We start from the raw sequence: 24084 nt of genomic DNA, 5'->3' as shown, positions 1-24084 counted from the left end.
GTATTCGATATGCCAAAAAACAGTAACAAGTCTCACAATAGAGATGGTACTGGTGCCCACTCAAGCAAATCAATGAACAACGGGAGGACAGTGCTACAGTGCATTTTATGTCTCAGTATGTATGTGTAGAACTTTAAGAAAAGTGAGAGTAATTGATCTCTCTTTAACCTTTTAAGGCCACTTAACATATCTTATTAGTGAAAACTACTTCTTACTGTGCCGTTTAAATTCTTCCTTATGTTATTTCTTGACAAATCTTTGAGCCTATCGGAAGTTTCAGTTTAGAATAGAGAGATAGTACAGAAGGTAATATACTTGCCTTGAATGCATCTGACCTCAGTTCAAATTGATGTGACAATATATGGCTACCTGAGCACCACTAGGGATTACTCCTGAGCCCTGTCAGGTGTGCTTCACCTTTCACAAAATAGAAGTTTCAGTGTAGCAGGTACGTCTTATTAGATATTGCATAAACCTAAATTTACATTTAGAATGATTTGTAGGAATGGATACATAGTGATAAACATCCAGCAAATTATTATTTATTAGTTTTGAATCTTCATAAAAATTTAGGCATATATTATCTACTATTATTAAATCAAAATATAACTAGTATTTTGGCTATTAATTTTATTCTTCACCCCCAGCTTTCTTGAACATATAAATGAGCTTCCAGTTTCAAGTGAAGTTAAATGTGGCTTTATGATTTGAGTTAGCCAAGAAAATGTCAGCAAAAGAGAGATGTGCCATTAGAACTAGAACATATTTTTTAAGTCAGCGAACAAGTTTCCATGCTGCTTCTTTTCCACTGCCATGGCTAGAAATAATACAGAAAATAGTGACTTCTCTAATAGTCTGTAAAATGATATGTTCAAAGGGAGTCCAAAAATTGTTGCAAGGGTTGAGGTACATACCTGGGATGAATAAACCTGGTTAAATCCCTAAGCACTGCAGGGTAGATGGGGTAATCCAGGATACCTCTATCCTTCACAGGACACAATCTTGGGGCAAGGCTGAACATGAACAGAGAGGTGCTTGAAAGTATATCTCTTATCCTCATAAAACAACTTCAATGAATAAAATTTTGTGTAAAAAGTCACTGATATATGGTAAAGGGGAATATGTTACTATATTAGCAAATGCGGTTATTCAAGATGTAAATTACTCCTCTGCCTGATAGGGACATGAACTAGTTTGATGGTGATTTAAAACTTAATTTAGTCTCTGGCATCAAAATCTTTTCTGTAATCACCACTTTCATTGGACAGAAGATTTGTTTTTTCTAATTATTATGGGACAGCATATTTATCAAGAAGCTAACATTGAATACAGATGTCCTCTCATATATCTTGTTATATTCTTAATAAGTGATTTTGTTTTTACAGATACTGACTGAATATTAAGAGTTTAGGGCAATAGTATGTAGGCCTCTTCCCCTGCATGCAATTGGCCTTGTTTGATCACCATCTTATGGTGTCCCCTGAGACCTCCCAGGAGTGATCTCTGAATACAGAAACAGGATTAATGGAAGTACTGAGCATAGACTGGTGTGAACATAAAAGCAAAAATTTAAAATATTAACAATAAGATTGTACAGCCAGCAAATAAATGAGTTCAAGTTCTGACTTGGATGTGTGTGACCTACACTATATAGACAGAAAATTAACTACTACTACTACCTAAGGGATAACATATTCTTTATTCTATTAAAAATGCTAATAATTTTATTTGTACAATTTTTAGATCTTTTCAAAATGCTTTTAAAATAAGTGATTTTATTCTATGTTCTGAAACAAGCTCCTCTTTAGATTCTGCTTTTCTAGGTAAGTGAGGATTTTCATTTTTTTTGCTTGTTTTTCATTACTTGTTTTCACTTGGGGGGTCATACACAGCTATGCTTAGGGTTACTCCCGAGAAAGCTCAAGAGACCATATACAATTGCCATGGATTGAACCCAGATCAGGCTCCTTACAAGACAAGAGACAATAGACATTCAGCACTATTTCTTCAGCCTACTAAATACTTGAATTTTTAGAAGCAGGTTTTGGACAAATGCCAAGATAAACTTTCCTTATTGATATATTGAAAAAGTCACTATTGGGTAAAAAGAGGATTTATGTATGTCACTCTTCAAAGTAGACTTCACCCATTTGGAAGAAAATAGACACCATTAAAATCATAACAATCATTGTCTTAGTCTTTTTTACACAGCATAAAAGATCACAGATGTTAATTTTTTTAATCTAAAGAAGATATGCTTTTGGCACTTCTTGGATGAAAGACTTCAATTAGCAAAATAATTGATCACATTTTTCTATTTAAACAATCAAGAAAATGACTTTCTTACCAGATTATATCAGTCCTTTAATTACACAGTAAAACTATCACAGTGTTTGTCTTGATGGTGATAATATTTGCTTTTCTTCAGATCCCCCAATAAAAAAAGCCATAATACCTATTCTCAAAAACTTCTGTTACATAAACTATACAAATATAAATATCTCAAGCTATAGACACCAATTTCATTTGATATAAATAGTAAAATGTAGTTTTTTTTCATTCTGCTCATGAAGTATATTAATTTGACTGTGAGGCTTATTATCAAAGTGGACAAAAATGCCAAACTGGATACAGTAAATTCTGTTTATTTCATCTATCTTGAGAAATCATTTGGTTAAATGAATGAAACCACTTTGTTTATCTTTACCTTCAGTAGTTTGTGCTTGGGGCAATGGCAATGCTCACAGAAAATGCAGACACAACTGTTGGTTCAGAGAAACTTTCAAGCCTGAAGCTAGGTTTAACCACATTTGGTGAAAATAAGAGGTGAGATAGGGTGAAAATAAGAGGTGAGATAGGTTAACATTTTAGTGTGCCTTTTAAATATTTAAATATTGGAGGACACTACCTCCACTACCCAGCCCCCGCCACACTCCAGGACGCTTTCCGGACCCGCGCGGCCACGAAGCCGCATCATAAGACACATCATAAGACACTAAATACCCATCTTCTGGAATTGTCGTACCATATGTGATAGGGTTCAAATATGGTAACACCTATGAGGGCGATTAGAGGTCGCCCCAAAAGCCTCTATCCCTCTCGGAAAGACTGGCAAGCTACTGAGAGTATTCTGCCCACACGGAAGAGCCTGGTAAGCTATTCATTGTGTATTCGATATGCCAAAACCAGTAACTACAACTGGTCTCATTCACCTGTCCCTGAAGGCTGCACCAACATGGCAGCACTGAGAAGGATGAGAAAGGAGAGGCCGATAAAATCTCAAGGCCGAACTAGGCTGCCACAACGAAGGAAGACAAAAATGATCATCTGTACTTTCAATGCATGTATGCTAGCATCTAATGCATCTATCGAGGACGATGCTACAAGCGCAAATGATCAGGTACGACATCATTGTTCTGACCGAGACAAGAAGGCACGAATCTCACCATGCCGTTTTAGACACTGGAGAAGAATTGTTCCTCGGAACACGCGATAAAAGAGGTGTCGGAGGAGTCGGTGTCCTTGTCAACAAAAACTTGGCCATGAGCATTGATTCATTCGAATGCCTAACAACCTGAATCGGACGTTTACATTTGAATAGATGTGACTCACTGCCGGCAGTTTCTATCTTCGTTGTCTACGCACCAACATGTCATTATGGTGAAAGAGAAATCAAGAAGTTCTACGTGGAGCTGAAGAAGTTCTATAAAGAAGACCACACCTTCTACAAGATCATTGTGGGTGATTTTAATGGCAAGATAGGACCGAGAAGATCAGCTGAAGAACTTCACATCGGGATCCATGGCCTAGAATGGAACGAACAGGGTGAGAGACTGTCTGAGTTCATCCTGTCGACCAAGACCATCCATGGTAACTCACAGTTTCAAAAGGCCGAATCTAAACGTTGGACATGGGAGTCTCCCGGTGGACGATTCCACAGCGAAATAGACCACATCATATTCAATTGACGGTTTTGCCTGACCGATGTTGCTGTTGTCCCAAAATTCTGAACGGGATCGGACCACCATCTCCTTCGTGCAAAATTCTACTTCACAGAGCGGGGAGAAAGGGCTGCAAAGTTTAAAAAGAGAACTCCCAGAACGACCACCAACTGGGAGCTCTTTGGCACTATTGTGGCAACATGGGAAGATGCCATAGCTGACAACATTGACGAGGAATATAATCGACTGGTTCAACACCTCCATGAATGTGCGAGGAACGCCAAGAGAGAGATAGCCATAAAAAAATGCCTGTCTTCGAAAACTCTTGAGTTTATTTGCCAGCGTGGTTTGACGCGTGCCTCAGGCAACCGCAAGCTAATGTCCAAGCTCGCAAAGCAGTGCAAATATGCGATCAAGGAAGACTTCAAAGAGAGAAGAGCAGAAGTGCTGGTAGATGCGGCAGAAGCCGGGAAAAGTATTCATAACTCCCGCCTGTCCTTCACCAAATAGAAGACCAAATGGTGGATCCATCACATCCTTCAGAATGGCAATGGAGAAGATTATCCATGACTACTACTCAAATCTCTTCAATAGCCATGTCCACTTGCCGACATACCAAATTCCACAGGATGGATATGTCGTTCCCAACATTCTCCCTTCCAAAATCCTACACGCCATTTCGTCAGTAAAGAAACAAACAGCACCCAGCCCAGACAAGGTCAGACCTGAACACCTGAAGAACCTGCCATCAGTTCTCATCAATACACTGGCTCGGCTCTTCACTCGCTACCTGTCTGAATACAAGGTTCCGTCCCAATGGAAAACCAGCAGGACCGCACTACTGTTCAAGAAGGGAGACATCCATGACTTTGGCTACTATCGCCCTATCTGCCTATTGTCTGTCATCTACAGGTTGTTCACTCAAGTCAACCTAAATAGGATTGGCAGAACACTAGATGAAGACCAACCATGCGAGCAAGCCGGCTGCCGCAAAGGATTCAGCACCATCGACCTTATACACACTACAATCAAGCTCATTGAGCTTTCTCGGGAGTTCAAGATGCTGCTCTGCTTAACGTTCATTGATTTAAAGAAGGCCTTTGATTCTGTTGAGACGGAAGCGGTCATTGAAGCCCTAGCCACTCAGGGCATTCAAGCCCAATACATCAAGATCCTCCGTGAGCTGTATTGCGTATTCACTACCAGGATCTCACCATTCTACAAAGAAGTAATCATTGATGTCAAGAGAGGGGTTCGGCAGGGTGATACCATTTCACCGAAACTCTTCAGTGCCACCCTTGAGAACATCATGCGACGACTGGAATGGGAAGGAATGGGAGTGAAGATACATGGTCGGCAACTACACCACCTCCACTTTGCTGATGACATTATTTTAATAACACCAAACATCAGCCAAGCAACACAAATGCTGGCTGACTTTGACCGTGATTGTGGAAAGGTAGGACTACAGCTGAATCTTACGAAGACAATGTTTATGAGAAACAGCCTCGTTCCTGATGCCCCATTCGCTCTCAACGGAACAACCATCTCCGAATGCAACAGCTATGTGTAACTAGGTCGAGAAGTGAACATGACAAATGACCTTGCACCTGAGCTGCACAGGAGGAAGAGAGCGGCTTGGAACGCCTTCAAGAACATTGAAGAAATAGCTAAGAGGATGAAGAACCTCCAGCTCCGGGCATATCTTTTTGATTCCACTGTTCTTCCTGCATTAACATATGCCTCAGAGACCTGGGCCCTACGCAAACAGGATGAGAATGCTATTCGGGTCTCCCAAAGAAGAATTGAAAGAGCTATGCTTGGAATATCACGTTTCACTCAAATGAGAGAAAGAATCTGGAGTTCCAACATCCGTTGACGATCAAGAATCAGGGACGCTGTCTCATTTGCCAAGGTGTCGAAAATCAGATGGACTGGTCACATAATGAGATTTAAAGACAACTGCAGGACTAGAGCTGTTATCGACTGGATTCCACAGGATGTCAAAAGACCACATGGCCGCCCACCTACCAGATGGTCAGACTTCTTCATCAAGATCATGAACGATCGGTTTGAGGCTCTTCATGTTCCCAGAGCGAACAGATGCCACTGGGCTACAATAGCACCCGACAGGGACAAATGGAGATGTTACTGGTGCCCACTCGAGCAAATCGATGACTAACGGGTAGTTAAGTGATTAAGTGATTTAAATATTTGATAGTTTATATTTTATTTTCTAAATTTTATAGCTACAAAAACAAGTGACACATTAACTGTGGAAAATTTAGAAGTCAGTAAAAACAAAAACTCCTAAGAAATAAAACTAAGCATGGAGGTAGAGTGATAGAACAGCAATCAGGTATTGCCTGAGACATGGCTTAGCCACTTTTGGTCCTGGAGAATCCCAGATGGTTCCCTGAGCTCTGCAGGAGTGATCCCTAAGAGCACAGAAAGGAATAAGGGCAGAACACTGGTGGACATGGCTTGCCGGGCTCTCTGAGAGGGGCAGAGGAATCGAACTCGAGTCGGCCATGTTGGCTGCATGCAAGGCAAACACCCTACCTGCTGTGCTATCACTCCAGCCCTATTATCGCTGGAGAGATAGCACAGAGGGTAGGGCGTTCGCCTTACAAGCGGCCAACATGGCCGACCCGAGTTCAATTCCTCCGCCTCTCTCGGAGAGCCCGGCAAGTTACCGAGAGTATTCGATATGCCAGACACAGTAACAACAAAGTCTCCAATGGAGACGTTACTGGGCCCGCTCGAGCAAATCAACGATCAACGGGAGGGCCTTTACCTTACCTTAATGAAACAAAGTGCAACAATGCTGATCTTAGTATAGTAGTCAGAAAGATGGAAGCAGCTCAAATGCCTAACAGTATAAAGTTGTTGTTGATATACAACCAAGAATGCAATACACTTTATAGGTAAAGATAAAACCTTGAAATTTGCTGTAACTTGGATGGAAATGGACATTGTATTAAGAGAAATATATCACAGGAAAAAGGACAAATTCAGAATAAACCCATTCATCTGTGGCATATAGAGAAATAAAACAAGGAAATAGACAATATCAAATGATGACAAACCTTGTCCTTTGATTATACAACCAAGGTTAGAGAGCACAAGGTTGGGGATAATGGTGGAGGGTAATAATTTAAACAGAAATATTCTTAGGAAATTGGTGGTGGGTGAGGGAAGGAGGTTGGGCATTTTGGTGGTATCGAGGTGTGGAATTACCAAGACCATAAATAATAATATTATTACAAGCATGCTACTTAAACTGTAAGAATAAACTATACTGGAATAAATGCAGGAAGTCAAACCAGTTTTTAAATTAGTATATTTCTTTTCTTAGAAAAAATCCAGAAATAAAACAGTTAAATAATATATTTTATGCTTAATTTTGTGAATACTACATCTGCTATTTTTTTCATACAGATTACTAGAAGAAAAGGGGCAAGTGGGTGAGTAATCAGGTAGAAGTGGGTAAATTGTATGGCAGAGGATAGAAAATAGACTTTCAATGGCAATTATATGGTGTAATTTGATGTTAACATATAATATTTCATATGAAAACATAACAGTATCATAAATCAATGTTACTTCAGTGAAAAAATTAAAATCTGGCACCAATATAAAGTAAAACAAAAATAACACTTCACTACATCTAAAGATAACCACTAAAGATATTTTTGAATATGTGTTATACATCCTTTCTTCTTCTAAACTTATGCTAAAAGTTCTAAGCTTTTTTCTAAGGCTTTTATAACTTAGACCAAACTGTTCTTTATAGCATAAATATTAATGATAATGGAAGTTTTGCATTTTCCCATGCTTATTCCAATAGCAAACTTTACCAATCTTTGAGTATTCCTTTTTTGTTTTGTCTTTTCAGGTATTATACAAATCCCCAAAAAATCACTGTCACTGTCATTGTCTTCCGGTTGTTCATTGATTTGCTTGAGTGGGCCCAGTAATGTCACCATTGTGAGACTTGTTACTGGTTACTGTGTTTGGCAAAATTTAAAAAACACATTCTCGGGTCTGGAGCTATAGCACAGTGGGTAGGGCATTTGCCTTGTATGTGGCCGACCCAGGTTTGATTCCCAGCATGCTATATGGTCCCCTGAGCACTGCCAGGAGTGATACCTTGAGTGCAAAGCCAGGAGTAACCCCTGTGCAGCGCTGGGTGTGACCTAAAAAGCAAAAAAAAAAAAAAAACCCACAACAAAACACATTCTCATCATTTAATTTTCAAGAAAATGTTGCAAATCTTCATTTATGTTATTCCTCATATTAATATTTACATTTAATTTTATAACAATATTAGCAATATTTTAGCATCTAAAATATATAGATACTGTGATATGTTTATATAATATTTTAAAATTTTCTGTTATAAGGAGCTGGAATGATAGTAGAGCAGGTAGGTACTTGCCTTGCACAGAACTGACCAGTGTTCTATCCCAAGCACCCCATCTGGTCCACCAGGATTGATCCCTGAGCACAGAGCCAGGAGTATTGTGTTAATCTTTGAACACATCTAAGCATGTTTCAAAAACCAAATTTTTTTTCTTACTTTTCTTCATAACAATGAGGTAGGTTACCCATTCTACAGAAGGAGAAATTGAATATCTAGTTGGTTTATAATTTTCCGAGTAAAAGAGAAACCTAGAATGGTAGCTAAATCCTAATTGCTAGTTCTGTGCTTTAAAATTATATCACAGTACTTCTAAGAAGGGCTGGAGCAATAGCACAGCCTTTAGGGCGTTTGCCTTGCACGCAACTCACCAGGGTTAGATTCCTCCGCCTCTTTTGGAGATCCCGGCAGGGCAAAGCCTGGCAAGCTACCCGTGATGTATTCAATATGCCAAAAACAGTAACAACAAGTCTCACAATTTGTTGAGATGTTACTGGTGCCCGCTCGAGCAAATTGATGAACAACAGAAGGACAGTGATATATCTGCTACAATTTTTTCATTTTTTGCATGCCATTTGTATCTACCTTTGCCTATTTGTATTCTATAACTATTATTGTTATATTTTTACTTAAAGAATTATTTTTGACATCTTTAACAAGTCTCACATTTTATATAAAGAATCCTTTTAATAGTTTTAGCTAAAGCCAACTTTTAAAATCTTAGAAAACACATATTTCACTAGTTCTATAAATGACCAGATATCTAATTCACTAGAGGTTTAATGAGAATCAATGTATAGCACTGCAGCACTGTCCTCCCATTGTTCATCCATTTGCTTGAGCGGGCACCAGTAATGACTCCATTGTGAGACTGGTTGTTACTGGTTTTTTTTGGCATATTGAATACATCCACCACAGGCAGCTTACCAGACTCTGACTTGTGGGCGGGATACTCTTAGTAGTTTGCCGGGCTCTCTGAGAGGGACGGAAGAATCGAACCCGGATGGGTTGCATGCAAGGCAAACGCCCTACCCGCTGTGCTATCACTCCATCCCTATACAATGTATAAGGGATATAAATTTAATATTTTAATAGTATAGTGATGGCTCACTATTAAATCTTTAAAAAAATAAATTAAAAAATTTTAAGTAAAAAAATTTTAAAAAAATAAAAACTTTAAAAAAAGAAAAAAAAATAGTATAGTGATTCCATCACAGTTCATTGACTGTTTATTATTTCCTTTAGTATTTTGAGATGCCACCATTATGATGAAAGCTATTTTTATTAATGCACTATTCTTTTATCATTAAAATTATTTTTATGCATAATGTGATGCAGTAAACCAATTTCCTTTCCCCTGGTTTTCATAAGTATAATAAGTTTTACATAACTATTAATTGAATATTTTTCCCCAAAGGTTGATACACACACTATATATAAGTATATATGCATATAATATGTATAATTAATAAATCACTTTCAAATTTTTCTCTTAACAGCTTCTTGTTGTTTTGTTATACTGGGCACAGATACTCAGGTACTTGTATTTAAGCATTCAAGATTAAAATCAAGGGAACTGAGACCAAATAGCCATATTTAGAAATGACTTTATTTAAAGGGAGGAAAAGGAAGGAAACAGTGCAAAGATACTCTCAAATTACAGGAGGTAACTCCTAAAATAATATGTACACATGCACTTTATTACACTTTACACTCTATTACCTTTTATCAAAGATGAATGGGTGAGCTTTTCTTTATTATTTTCCAAATATTTGGGCCATTAAAACAAGGTAGAAGATGTTGAGAACACTACCTTATGGTGTCCGGATCCAGGATGGCCTATGTCATCCTGGTTATTAAGCATCACCAGGCTGACCTCCTGACATTCCATACCAGATTCCATTTCTTCAGGGATATATCCCTACCTTTGCCCTGACTGTTCCCCTTATCTCCATTAATTTGTCCAGTCTTTGAAGAAATTAGAGGGAACCAGGTTGGTTTTCATTTACATCTAGAGAGATTCTTTATATTTTCTGTTAATAACAATAGCATGTTTAGTTCAAACTATATAAGAAAATTTTAGTTGCTATTGTACAGTAACAACTGGTGTCATAATGGAGACATTACTGGTGCCCACTTGAGCAAATGGACAAACAGTGGGAGAACAGTGCTACAGTGCTATTGTATAGGAATATTATCAGAGTTAGTATAATTATCTAGTATTTAATGTACAGATGAAGTTTTGTTACAATTATTCATCTGCAAATTCTCTTGGATTTTTAATACATTTATCTTTCATACATACCACCACAAAAATATAAGAACGTTTTATTTTCCTACTCAATCCTTACATTATTTGTATACCTATTTGGTCATCCAGAATGACCTAGAGAATATATCTTTCATTCTTTGTAACAATAGTAGTATTCTTGTCACTGTCACTGTCCTCCCGTTGTTCATCGATTTGCTCGAGTGGGCCCAGTAACGTCTCCATTGGAGACTTTGTTGTTACTGTGTTTGGCATATCGAATACATCACGGGTAGCTTGCCAAGCTCTGCCGTGCGGATGAGATACTCTTGGTAGCTTGCTGGGCTCTCTGAGAGGGGTGGAGGAATCGAACTTGGATCGGCCATGTTGGCTGCGTGCAAGGCAAACGCCCTACCCTCTGTGCTATCGCTCCAGCCCAGTATTCTTGTATTTTAAAATAAATTACAATTTACTATATGCTATTTATATTCTCTTTCCAGATGCAGAGCTTCTTAACCCTTGGAATTTCCTAAACATTATGAAAAATAAAGACAAAAAGAGAGGTTTTAGTTATTTATAACAAGTGCCCTTTAATTGTGCTAATTAACTGACTTTTGAAAAAATCCATGTGATTGAGGGGTGGAACTTTTACTTTCATTCCCAGTTTGATAGGCATTTTAGATTGGATTTATTAATGGCAGTCAATAATTTGACCATGTGGTTATGGCACATAAGGAAAGCTCTGTAACACCAGAAAATCAGGGTTCAGAAAGCTTCTAAGTTGGTATATATGTGAAGGTTCTAAGAATGTGGTATCCAGAGAAAGCAAATAAGTACTAAACTCCTTTTCACATAGTAAATGGAACATTATTGTAATCCTTAGTGAGAATCTAGGGTAACCTTGAGGTTCTGGGATCCCCTGAGGGATCTGCTGCCATTTGGTAGCAGAGCTGAGTTAAATTTTAGGATACCCAGTGGACATCTATAAATTTCTTGGTATTTACAAATTTCTCTCCTACTACTCTTCCTCTCATGTGTGTGTATACATGCAAATATACACACATACTGACCAGAAATACAAGAAAAAATTGAAAAGTATTGGAAGTGAAGTGCTGTATTATGAACAGTGTCAAGAAAAATACAAACTTCTCTCTTTGCAATAATGAAGCAGACAAGCAAGTGGAGGGCAGGAGCTGGGCATACCCTTGAAAGAGTTCTTGCAAGTATTAAAAAACAGTGTAAGTTAGAGAAGTTACTCTGCACCAGTCCTCAAGCAACCCAAGAAGCATGAAGACTGGACCCACTTTGTGCATATAGGAACCAGAGTTGATAAGACTAAATGGGGCTGGTACAGACCCTGGAAGAAATTGAACCCCATCTCCCCACTGCCAAAGGAGAGGATATTCTTCAGAAGAAACAAAAGTCTGTGATAAGTACATGATAGATGGCCACCAGAGAAATAAGATTCTTTCTCTATGACAATACCTGGATTACTTCTTATGTATACAGAAAATTCTGGCCAAAGCAATTTCAAGACTATCCAAATATAATTTCATCCAAATAGACATTATTCAGGGCTCTGTTCCCTATGGCAAAGCCTGTTTCTCTCTTGAATGAATGCTTACACTTCCTTCTTTCCCTCTCTCTTTCCCTTTTCTTAATCCCTAAATAAATTTACTTCACTTCTTTATACATCTTTTCTGCTAGCATAGATGATGAACCTGGAACTCTAAGGAGAGGTAAGGAACTGACTTTCTTTTTCTGCAAAGAGTAAACTCCAAGCTCCCTGAGAAATTGAATGTTGGGAACTGGACATTGTGTAGTGAAGATCAAGTGGACTGGTGCAATCAGATGAGTGCTTAGCGGAGCTGGTTGAAATGTAAGGGTCCTGCTGTGTGACTGTTCCTGGTAGACTTTACCAGTTTCACTCTCCCAGGAATAAACTTTGGTGATTGAAGTAGACTGAGCAGGTAGGCAATAGCATTTCCTTCTCTCAAAGCAACTACCTTTCCAATTCCCATTTCTTCCATCTCCAATAATAGAACAGGATTCATATTCTGTTTTTTTTTCTCTAAAGGCTTCTTCTATGTAACTCACTGATAACTTTAATATATATTTAGGATTAGAAATATGTGTCATTTTCCCTTTTCATAGTGCATTGGACTCATATCTTGACCTTCTACACCAAACTCATGTGAGGGTCAAGCCTGGCTACCATAAACACATTAGGCAAATAGACTAATTAAAATACCCCCCAAACTCACAAAAACAACAGTGAACACAAGAATCTATACAATCCCAATCTAAAAGAACACATCCCCTGAGACAGTGCTAGAGGCTGCACACAAATCATACATGAACACCAAAAATAAAGGCAAGATCCTTGAAGGGGAAAGAGGAGACCAACAGCAGATCACTATAGAGGATTGGAAGAAGAAAAAGCCTTCAAACCTCAACAAGAAATACAAACATACATAATCTCTGTGATAAAGAGTTCAGAGATAAAATGATGAGGATGTTTAATGTGATCAAAGAAAGAGTGAAACAGAAATCCAATAAAATACAGGAGGATATGAAAGAAACAATGGAACAGAGATCCAATAAAATACAGGAAGAAATGAGAGCAGAAATACAAAACCTACAAACAGAAGTTTCACCTAATAAAAAAAATTTGGTTGATGAAATAAACTCAGTGGGTACCCTCAAAAGTAGAATGACAACAGCCAAAGACAGAATCAGTGAGCTTGAAGATGAGCTGCAGAAAGCATCCAGACAACAGAAGATGGAAAAAGACCTCAAAATATCTCAAGGATAGGTAAGAGACATATGAGGTGAATTCAAGAGGAAAAAAAGAAGAAGAATTGGAGTACCAGAGGAACTGGGAGGCAACTCCAATGAGGTAGTAACAGTTAAAGACAACATTGCTGAAAAGTTTCAAGAGCTGGAGAATGCAGGCATTCAGATCAAAGAAGCGCAACAGTTACCAGCTAATAGAGACTCTAATAAAAAGACCACAAGACATATTATAATTAGAACAATGAATACCACAGATAGATACATAACACTGCAAGCAGGACAATTAAAGAAGAAAATCACATGCAAAGAAGTATCCCTTATATTTACATCAGACTTATCAGATGAAACTGGCTCAGCCTGAAGACGGTGGTGGGATACAGTAAAAAAACTCAATGAAATTAATGACTCACTAAAAATACTTTACCCGTATATACTCTCAATCAGATTTGAAGGAACTATACACAATTTCAAGGGTAAACAACAGCTCAGGAACTTCATAGACTCAAAATCAACTTTAAAAGAAGGACTGAAGGTACTACTGTAATACAAGATAAACCTTACAAACACAACAAACTTCTACAGGAAGATGGCACAAAACCCATAACAATAATCCAGCTCAATGTTGATGGTTTAAAAGCACCAATTAAGATACACAAAGTGGCAAAATGAATTAAGAAAGTGAATTCAACATTCAGCTGCCTACAAGAAACACATTTGAATAGTTGGAGTAAACATGGAACAAACACAGATTTAATGTCAAAGGATGAAAAACAATTCTTCAAACAAACAACTTCTTCCGAAAAGCCAGGATGCTGGAACCAGGCACAAGGAGCCTGTAGATGGAACTGAACTGAGTCACAGGAGTGCAGGCCAGCAACCCAGCTGGATGTTGCAGCAGGTGCTCAAACCCTGGGGTAGCTTTTCACCTCTAACATATACCCACCCCCCAACCCAACCTCAAGAGCACAGTCACTATGCTTCATTCCAGTGACTGCACATTTCTTCACCACTCTGTCACTCATATACACATACAAATATATTCTAATTTAGTCTCCTAGCCACACAAAAACACAGAGGACACAACCGGAATCTGCAAAGGTCATGGTGGTAAAAAAACACAGAAACCCACCAGGCTTAGTGAGTGAAGAAGGTAGCCCAGGTGACCCAATAGTAATAATGAGCTCTAAAAACTCTCTGGTAAGGAATTTAGCCTGGATATGTTAAGGATGCACAAGAAGCTCAAATAAACAATGTAACAAAGCACCAATAAAATACAGGAGGATATGAGAGCATAAATGAGGAAAACGCTGTTGGGGCTGGACTAAGCTAACAGGATGAGCCCATGTAGACTGTACCATACAATAGACAGAAACATAAGGGAACCATGAAAATGGGCAAGATTTCTCTTGTGTTCTGACTGGTTTGGATGAAGCTGAACATCTTTTTCCTTTAAGTTGCCTTCAGTAAATAATTTCAGAAAGTTCAGTATATTGAAAGGGGCAGTTTTCCTTTTCTCACAGAAGCCTGGCTGATCTTTGACATGCATATCTCAGGTTCCAGCCAGGTCTGGTCTTTGACATGTAAATTCTGGGCTGGAGTCCAGTCTTGTCTTTGGGATATAGATTCCAGGCTCTAGACCAGACTAGTCTTTGGGATGCAAACTCAAGAGCAAGAAACATTTCCTTGGTTTTTTGTATCTTCTTTCTGGAGGCCAAAATTATTGGTCTGCAGACACAAGGAAACAATGCATGTTTTGCTGCCTCAGTGTTCTTTCTGTAACTTCTTTTGATGACTTCACTGTACTGAGCCCTTTAGAGTATGAAGAGTAGGATGGTAATAAAAGGATATTTGGGGGCTCTCTATCTTTGTCACAGTGTCTGAGAGAACCTGGACCCTTCATGAACAAATTTCCCTTGCGTTCCTCCTCTCAGCATGTCCGATTGAACAAAGATTCACGCAACATACCTCCAACGAAATACAAGCAGAAATTACAGATCTGAAAAACCTGGTAGGTGAAATGAAGTAACAGCAGCAGAGTACAGAATCAGTTGAGCTCCAAGGTGATGTGCACAGAATTTCCAGATTACAGCAGAAGATGGAAAAGACCCTCAAAATAAACAAAGAGATGAGAAAATTGTGGTAAAGCCAAGAGGAGCAACATAAGAATCAGTGGAGTAACAGAGGGGGCAGTTAAAAACCCTGATGAAGAAGCAGCAGTTAAAGCCATCATTGCTAAGAAATTTCTGGAGCTGAAGAGTGAATGCAACCCAATCCAGGAGCCCCAAAAGATACCAGCTAAAACAAATCTAAATAAAAATACCCAAAGAAACATCCTAATCAAAATGATGAAAAGCAAAAATTGAGATAGAATACTGAAAATAGCATGATCAAAGAAGGAAGTTGCTTATAAAGGAGTATCCTTAAGATTGAAATCAGGCTTATCAGATGAAACCTCCAGGCCCAAAGACAGTAATGGTTATGTTGGTGGGCCCCACAGGTGACTTGGGAGGAGAAGCAGGGAGGAGAAAGACGTTCACTTTCTCCCTAACCGCCTCTGCCACCTGGGACCCAGGTTTACTGGATTCTTTTCTCACTTTGCAGAAAGGAATTTCAGGAGTAAACAAGCAGTGAAGCAAATAGATTTTATTTGGAGGGTTTTTAAGTTGTGGAGGGGATGAGAGTGTGTGTGTGTGTGTGTGAGAGAGAGAGAGAGAGAGAGAGAGAGAGAGAGAGAGAGAGAGAGAGAGAGAGATTAATGCACTCAAGAGAGTACACGGGCTTCTCCAAGGGCGGAGAGAGCTCCTACACACATCCTAGCATTAGACATGGAAGTATACATCTCAAGAGAGGAGATGCGGGTGACACATGTACTCAGGCACCACATGTGCTCGGCCACGTGGGCACAAGCAGCACATGGGCTAGGCAGCATATGTGTGTGCTTCCTTTGTTCAAGATGGCCTTTATAGGGTTTCTCCAACCTGCTCCCAAATGGGGCTTCTTTTCAGGTAAAAATCCATTGCTAAGGAAGTTCCCAGGGAGGTTGGGAGTGCTGATGGTCATCTTTGGGCTAAATCACTAAAGTTAATCAGACTGAGGGAGAGGTCCGAGGGAATTAAAGAAATTTCCTTCATGGGGAGAAGTCCAATCTCCTCAGCATCTGGTCAGCTGCTCAAGGTCTTATCTGTGCCCACAAAGTGGATAAGCCTTGGAATTTTCTTTCCAGAACTTTTGCTGGCCTGTTTCATTGTCCAGGGCCTTTCCCTATTTATTTGCCTACATCAGTGGGATATAGTGAAAAAATAACTCAATGATATAAATACCTCACCAAGAATACATTACCCAGCCAGACTCTCATTCAGATTTGAAGACAAAGACACCATAAAAATAGAAAATCACAGACCAATATCCCTGATGAACACAGATGCAAAGATCCTCAAAATGTACTAGCAAATAGAATCCAGAGACTCATCAAAAAGTGGAGCAAGTAAGATTCATGCCAGGGAAGTAAGGATGATTTAACATTCACAATTCAATCAACATAATACACCATGTCTATAAAAGAAAAGATAAACACCATATGATCATATAAATAGATGTAGAAAAAGCATTTGACCAGATCTAGTACCTGTCCATTATAAAAACTCTCAGCAAAATAGAAGTTGAAGGAACTTTCCTCAATATAGACAAAGCCATCTACCACAAGCCCACAGAAGTTATTGTCCTCAATGAGGAAAAATTAAAATATATTTCCCTCTAAAATCAGGCACAAGATAAATTTGCACAATCTTGCCACTTCCATTCAACACAGCAATGAAAGTACTTGCCATAGGAATTAGGCAAGATAAAGATATCAAAGGCATCCAGATAGGAAAGGAAGAAGTCAAGCTTTCACTATTTGCAGATGACAAGACACTATACTTAGAGAACCCAAAAAGCTCTAGAAACAATAGACTTGTATAGTAGAGTGTCAGGTTACAAAATCAATACATAGAAGTCCATGGCTTTCCCATATGAAAATAATGACAGAGAAGAGAGAGATGATAGAAAAACAATACAATCATGCCACAGTGCCTTGGAATCAGTTTATCTAAAGAGATAAAAGACCTATGCAAATAAAATCACAAAACACTACTTCCATGAGAAAATGTAGACATATACCCTGCTCATAAAGTGAGAGTATTAAAATATTCTCAAAATAGCAAAACTCCTCAAAACTTTATACAGATTCAGTGCAGTCACTATATGGATACCCATGGCATTTTTCAAAGAAATTGATCAAACACTCCTAATATTCATATGAAACAATAACCCCCCATGAATAGCTAAAGCAATTCTTAGAAAAATGATGATGGGAGGCATCACTTTCCCCAACTTCAAACTGTACTATAAAGATCAGTAATTAAAACAGCACGGTATTAGTATAAAGACAAACCTGTAAACAAATGGAAAAGAGTTGAAAATGTTCTGCCTGAGTTTCAGATCCCTATTTGCGAAGAGACCATGTCCACACACAATAATGCAAAAGCAAAGGAGTTTTATTACTAGCCCAAGCCAGCGCTCTTCTTGAGTTAGGGTCCAGATCTCATCCAACACAGTGGAGTGTTGACAAGGACCCCAACTCCAAATCACAAGCAGTTTATATAAGGTTTAGAATTAAGAAACAATTTATATACTGGTCTACTTTTAGCATTGGCCCTATTACAACAGTGGTCAGCAATTAGACAATGGTTAGTAACAGTTTCTAAGGAGGGTACAGTGACCCTTCTTGGTTGTCCAGACCCAACTGCCCAATTCCTTATCTAGGCTCATAACTCAACTGGGAGTCTACCAGAAACTGCAAGTTCTGCTTCAGGGAAACAGAAACTGAGGTCTAGTGTTAAGCTTATCATGGCATCAGTTTTGCCCTCACAAATATCCTGACACACACAAATATATGATCATTTAATCTCTGGTAAGGGAGCAACAAATATAAAGTAGAGCAAAGAAAGCTGCTTTAACAAGTGGTGCTGAGAAAACTGGACAGCTGTATGCAAACAAATGGACTCAGACCTTTATCTAATGCCATGCACAAAAGTCAGAGCAAAATGTATTAAAGACCTCAACATCCAGAGTCAAAATCATAAAATATAAGTAAGAAAATGTAGCAAATGTATCTTCAAAGATGAAACATCACTGATCGAGCAAGTAGAAGTAAAGATAAACAAATTGGACTACATTAAATTAAGTTTCTGCACTTCAAAAGAAATGATAACTAAGGCACATAGCCTGCAGAATGGTAAAGGTTATTCACCCAGTACCCTTCTGTTAAGGGGTAAATATTAAAGATATATAAGGCACTGGTAGAACATACAAGAAAAAACATTTAAGCCTATCAAAAAAATGGGGGAAAAAAACTAACAGAAACTTTCTTAAAGAAGAAATTCAAGTGACCAAAAGGCATGTGAAAAAAAGTTCTTCATCAATAATCATCAGGGAGATGCACATCAAAACAACAGTGAGATATCATCTCACACCACAGAAACTGGCACATATTCAAAAAAACAAGAGAAACCAGTGCTGGCATGAATGCGGGGAGAAAGGGACACTCCTTCATTATTGGTGGGAATGCTGACTGGTCCAGCCATTTTGAAAAACAGAAAGAACATTCTTCAAAAAATTAGAAATTGAGCTCCTATTTCTCCCAACAATACCACTTTTGGGAATATACCCTGGGGGTCCAAGAACACACATCAGAAACACCATCTGCACTCCTATGTTCCATTGCAGTATTCACAACACAACAGCCAGAATCTGGAAACAACCGGAGTGCTGGAGAACAGACAAATGGATAAAGAAACTGTGGTGTATAACAACGAAGTCATGAAATTTGTCTATAAATGGCTGGACATGGAGAGTATCATGCTGAGTGAAATGAGTTCAAAGGAGAGGGGCAGATAGAGAATGACTGCATTTATTCATTTTGGGGATATGAAGAAGATATAGTGGAAGTTTAATTTCCAAGGCCAGGGAAGACAAGGGCTAGGAGGACTGATCAATGGTTGGAACCTATCACAAGTGAGAGTGGGGCAGAGGGTAGATAAGATAGAGAAGGGGTCAGTATGACAACAATAGTTGGAAATAATCATGCTAGACAAGAACTGTTAAAAGTAGGTTAAAGTGCAAACATGATAACTTTTCAGTATCTGTATTGCAAACCACAATGCCTAACAGAGGACAGAGAGAGAGAGAGAGAGAGAGAGAGACAGAGACAGAGACAGAGAGAGACAGAGGGAGGCAGAGACAGACAGAAACAGAGAAGTGCCTGCCATAGAGGCAGGCTGGGGAAGGTGTGAGGCTTGATGGGAGATAAATGGAAGACACTAGAAGTTAGAAATGTACACTGGTGGAGGGATGGGTGTTGGAACACTGTATGACTGAAAAATAATCATGAACAGCTTTTTAAAGGACTATCTCACAATGATTCATTCAATAAATAAATCTGAAAGAAAAGGAAAAATATGTCCATAGTTTATTCTTGCATTAAGTAAAATATTTTACCATTTCACTCTAAAATTTACCATTTGGTTTTCATTTCCCAATTCTCTTTTCCTATTCCATTACTACATTTTCCCTATTCTATTTTAAATGATAAAACTCTCATCTTTAAGTGGCAAAATTTAGAATATTATTTAAGGTATAAATTGACTCTCCTTTTTATCGTCATATTTTACAATGGGGGGCTAATGCTGGGTCACTCTCAACACTGCTCAGAGCTAACTTCTGGTTCTGTGCTCAGGGATTACTTCTGACTCAGGAGAAAATATAAGATGCCATGGATTGAACCCAAATTTGCTGCGTGTAAAGCACCCATCCCTCCACCAGTGTACGTCTGCCTATGTTCATCATACTATCACTCTGGGTCCATATTTTATATTTTTAAAAAGATAATTTCAGAACTATATACATTATCTTATATAATTATAAATTATCTTTGCATTATTTTTAAGGAAATGATAAGAATTACAAATACATGTATCTGTATTTAGCTACATATATTTTATATAAAATATGAAAATATATATTTAATTTTGCTTAAAACTATTGTTTATATATTCTTATATATCTTGCATTTTTAGTTAAGTATGAGACAATTCAGATTATTTATTATGTATAGTAGAAATTGTCTTTAAGGTAAGGTAAAAGGTAAAGACCCTCCCGTTGATCGTCGATTTGCTCGAGCGGGCCCAGTAACGTCTCCATTGGAGACTTTGTTGTTACTGTGTCTGGCATATCTAATACTCTCGGTAGCTTGCCGGGCTCTCCGGGAGGGGCGGAGGAATCGAACTCGGGTCGGCCATGTTGGCCGCTTGTAAGGCGAACGCCCTACCCGCTGTGCTATCGCTCCACCCCAAAAAGATTTAAAGAGGATTTAAGATTTAAAGATTTAAAGTCTTTAAAGAGGATTTATTTGGTTCAGATAGTCAAGAGTTTAGTTAATGAAAGTTCATTTTAAATTTGTAAAGATTTGGTTTTACAATGGGGTAGTCCAGAATCTGCTCTTTCAAACCTGTGTAATACTCAGAATTCTTACCATTCTTTAGTTTGATAGAATTTATTCTCCAAATTCTTTCTTCCCATGAATGTCTCACGAGAGAGAGATTAACTTTAGACTTTGTTAGTTAAGAGACCAGTTTTGATCCACTGTCACTGTCCTCCCGTTGTTCATCAATTTGCTCGAGCAGGCCCAGTAACGTCTCCATTGGAGACTTTGTTGTTACTGTGTCTGGCATATTGAATACGTCACGGGGAGCTTGCCAGGCTCTGCCGTGCAGGCGAGATACTCTCTTAGCTTGCCGGGCTCTCCGAGAGGGGCGGAGGAATCGAACTCGGGTCGGCCATGTTGGCTGCGTGCAAGGCAAATGCCCTACCCGCTGTGCTATCACTCCAGCACAGCGGTAGGGCGTTTTCCTTGCACACAGCCAACATGGCCGACCCGAGTTTTGATCTTACTTAGGGTTAAATAAAACCTTATCCTATGGCACCCTTTTCTCATGAATCAATTGATGTGAATGTTAAATATATTATTATATATTATATATTTAACTTCTATCCACTTTGACTGGATCTCAAAGTCCCTAATACGATTCAGTTTTTATTTTCGTTAATCCAATGTGAATCCAATAGAAGATATTCAATTAAATCTCTGGTAGAATTCTACTACATGATGAAGCAAAGCCCTCAGCCAATAATCTGTGAGTGGGAACCCTTATTGAATTCTGTCTCTGTACATGTTATTTACTTTAGAGAACACTATCTGCATAAACAACATCATTTAGCTGTGCCCTCAACTCTGTGCTCTGCCTCCTGCTATAGTTTTACTCAAATTATTGCAGTAGAGTTTGACCGTGAGTGTGGAAAGGTAGGACTACAGCTGAATCTTACGAAGACAATGTTTATGAGAAACAGCCTCGTTCCTGACGCCCCATTCGCTCTCAACGGAACGACCATCTCCGAATGCAACAGCTATGTGTACCTAGGTCGAGAGGTCACCATGACAAATGACCTGGCACCCGAGCTGCGCAGGAGGAAGAGAGCAGCTTGGAACGCCTTCAAGAACGTCGAAGAAATAGCTAAGAGGACGAAGAACCTTCGGCTCCAGGCACATCTCTTTGATTCCACTGTTCTTCCTGCATTAACATATGCCTCAGAGACCTGGGCCCTACGCAAACAAGATGAGAACGCCATTCAGGTCTCCCAAAGAAGAATAGAAAGAGCTATGCTTGGAATATCACGTTTCACTCAAATGAGAGAAAGAATCCGGAGTTCTGACATCCGTCGACGATCAAGAATCAGGGATGCTGTCTCATTTGCCAAGGTGTCGAAAATCAGATGGGCTGGTCACATAATGAGATTTAAAGACGACCGCTGGACTAGAGCTGTTACCGACTGGATTCCACAGGATGTCAAAAGACCGCGCGGCCGCCCACCTACCAGATGGTCAGATTTCTTCGTCAAGATCATGAACAATCGGTTTGAGGCCCTTCATGTTCCCGGAATGAACAGATGCCATTGGGCTACACTAGCACGCGACAGGGACAAATGGAGACGTTACTGGCGTCTGCTCGAGCAAATCGACGACTAACGGGAAGTTAAGTGATTAAGTGATTGCAGTAGAGACATGATACTTCATAGGAGCTCTGAAATTTTCTTTAGGCTATTGCAACTCTAGAACTTCCCTTGAGAATGTTTCTTTTCTAAGGTATTTTAATCTGTTTTTTCCCCCTGACTACTAATAGTTGCCTTAAATAGTTTGTAAAATTGTATAATTGATTATAGCAAGAACATTAGTTTGGTACTATTGATTTTATCTTAGCCAGAAGCAGAAATCTCTACACCTAAAATGTTTTAATGTATTTCCTTAACCCATTGTTAATGCAAAATTTCGGGGAAGGCCGTCCTCTTCGACCAAGCGCACAGCTTCAGGAGGGACTCACATGGAACGGTGAGGGAGGAAGGGGACACCCACCTGGCCAGACAGATCAGCCGAATCAACCCTGGCGATCAATGGGGTGACATATGTTGCAGCCAGAGATAGCACAGTGGTAGAGTGTTTGCCTTGCACGCAGCCAGCCTGGCCTAGCCAGGTTTGATTCCTCCGTCCCTCTTAGAAAGCCTGGCAAGTTACCAAGAGTATCTCGCCCACATGGCAAAGTCTGGCAAGCCACCTGTGATGTATTCAATATGCCAAACACAGTAACAACAAGTCTCAAATAAATGGAGATGTTCCTGGGCCTGCTCAAGCAAATTGATGAACAACGGGAGGACAATGCAAAATTTAGGAAATATGGATGGAGTGATAGCACAGCGGGTAGGGCGTTTGCCTTGCAAGCAGCCAACATGGCCGACCTGAGTTTGATTCCTCCGCCCCTCTCGGAGAGCCCGGCAAGCTACCAAGAGTATCTCGCCCGCACGGCAGAGCCTGGCAAGCTCCCCGTGCCGTATTCAATATGCCAGACACAGTAACAACAAGTCTCATGAAGGAGACGTTACTGGGCCCGCTCGAGCAAATTGATGAACAACGGGAGTACCGTGACCGATTATAATGTATATAAAAATATAAAAAGTTTAAACCCTATATTCTCACCTAGAAGCTTAGCCAACAGTGCTTAAGATAATTATTAAGCATCTGAAACACTTAATGAAAATAAATAGTTGGATTGCCTATAATTATTATAATTAATTCAGAACTATAAAAATCTTCCACTTGGTAACTAATCTTGTTTTATGCCATAATTATTGTTCTTTCAGAGACTTGTGATTTAATTCTTGCTGTCAGTCACACCAAAGCACAATATATACAGTTGTCACATAAAAAGAAACTCATTACAAAGTAATGCTCATAATCTGGAATGGGAAATGTGATTTATCTTTAGTAATGGCAAATATGACACTCATGAGTAATGGCATATAGTTGAAAGTGAACAGTTATTGCACAGGTAAGTGTACATCCCTCTCTACTCTTCTCCTTTATTATAAATGAATAAGATACAAAATTTAAAGTATCTGTGATTCCAGTTAATTTTTGTTTGGAACTGAGGTTATGTCTGTAGCCTTTCATTTAGATTTCGTTGATTTATATGTTTTGTCATTCTCTAAATTTAATTTTATTAAAGCATCATGATTTACAAAGTTATTAA

This window comes from Sorex fumeus, unplaced genomic scaffold (genome assembly GCF_029834395.1).
Source record: "Sorex fumeus unplaced genomic scaffold, SorFum_2.1 ptg000007l, whole genome shotgun sequence".
Classification (NCBI taxonomy): Eukaryota; Metazoa; Chordata; class Mammalia; order Eulipotyphla; family Soricidae; genus Sorex; species Sorex fumeus.
Note: the sequence above shows the minus strand (reverse complement) of the source record.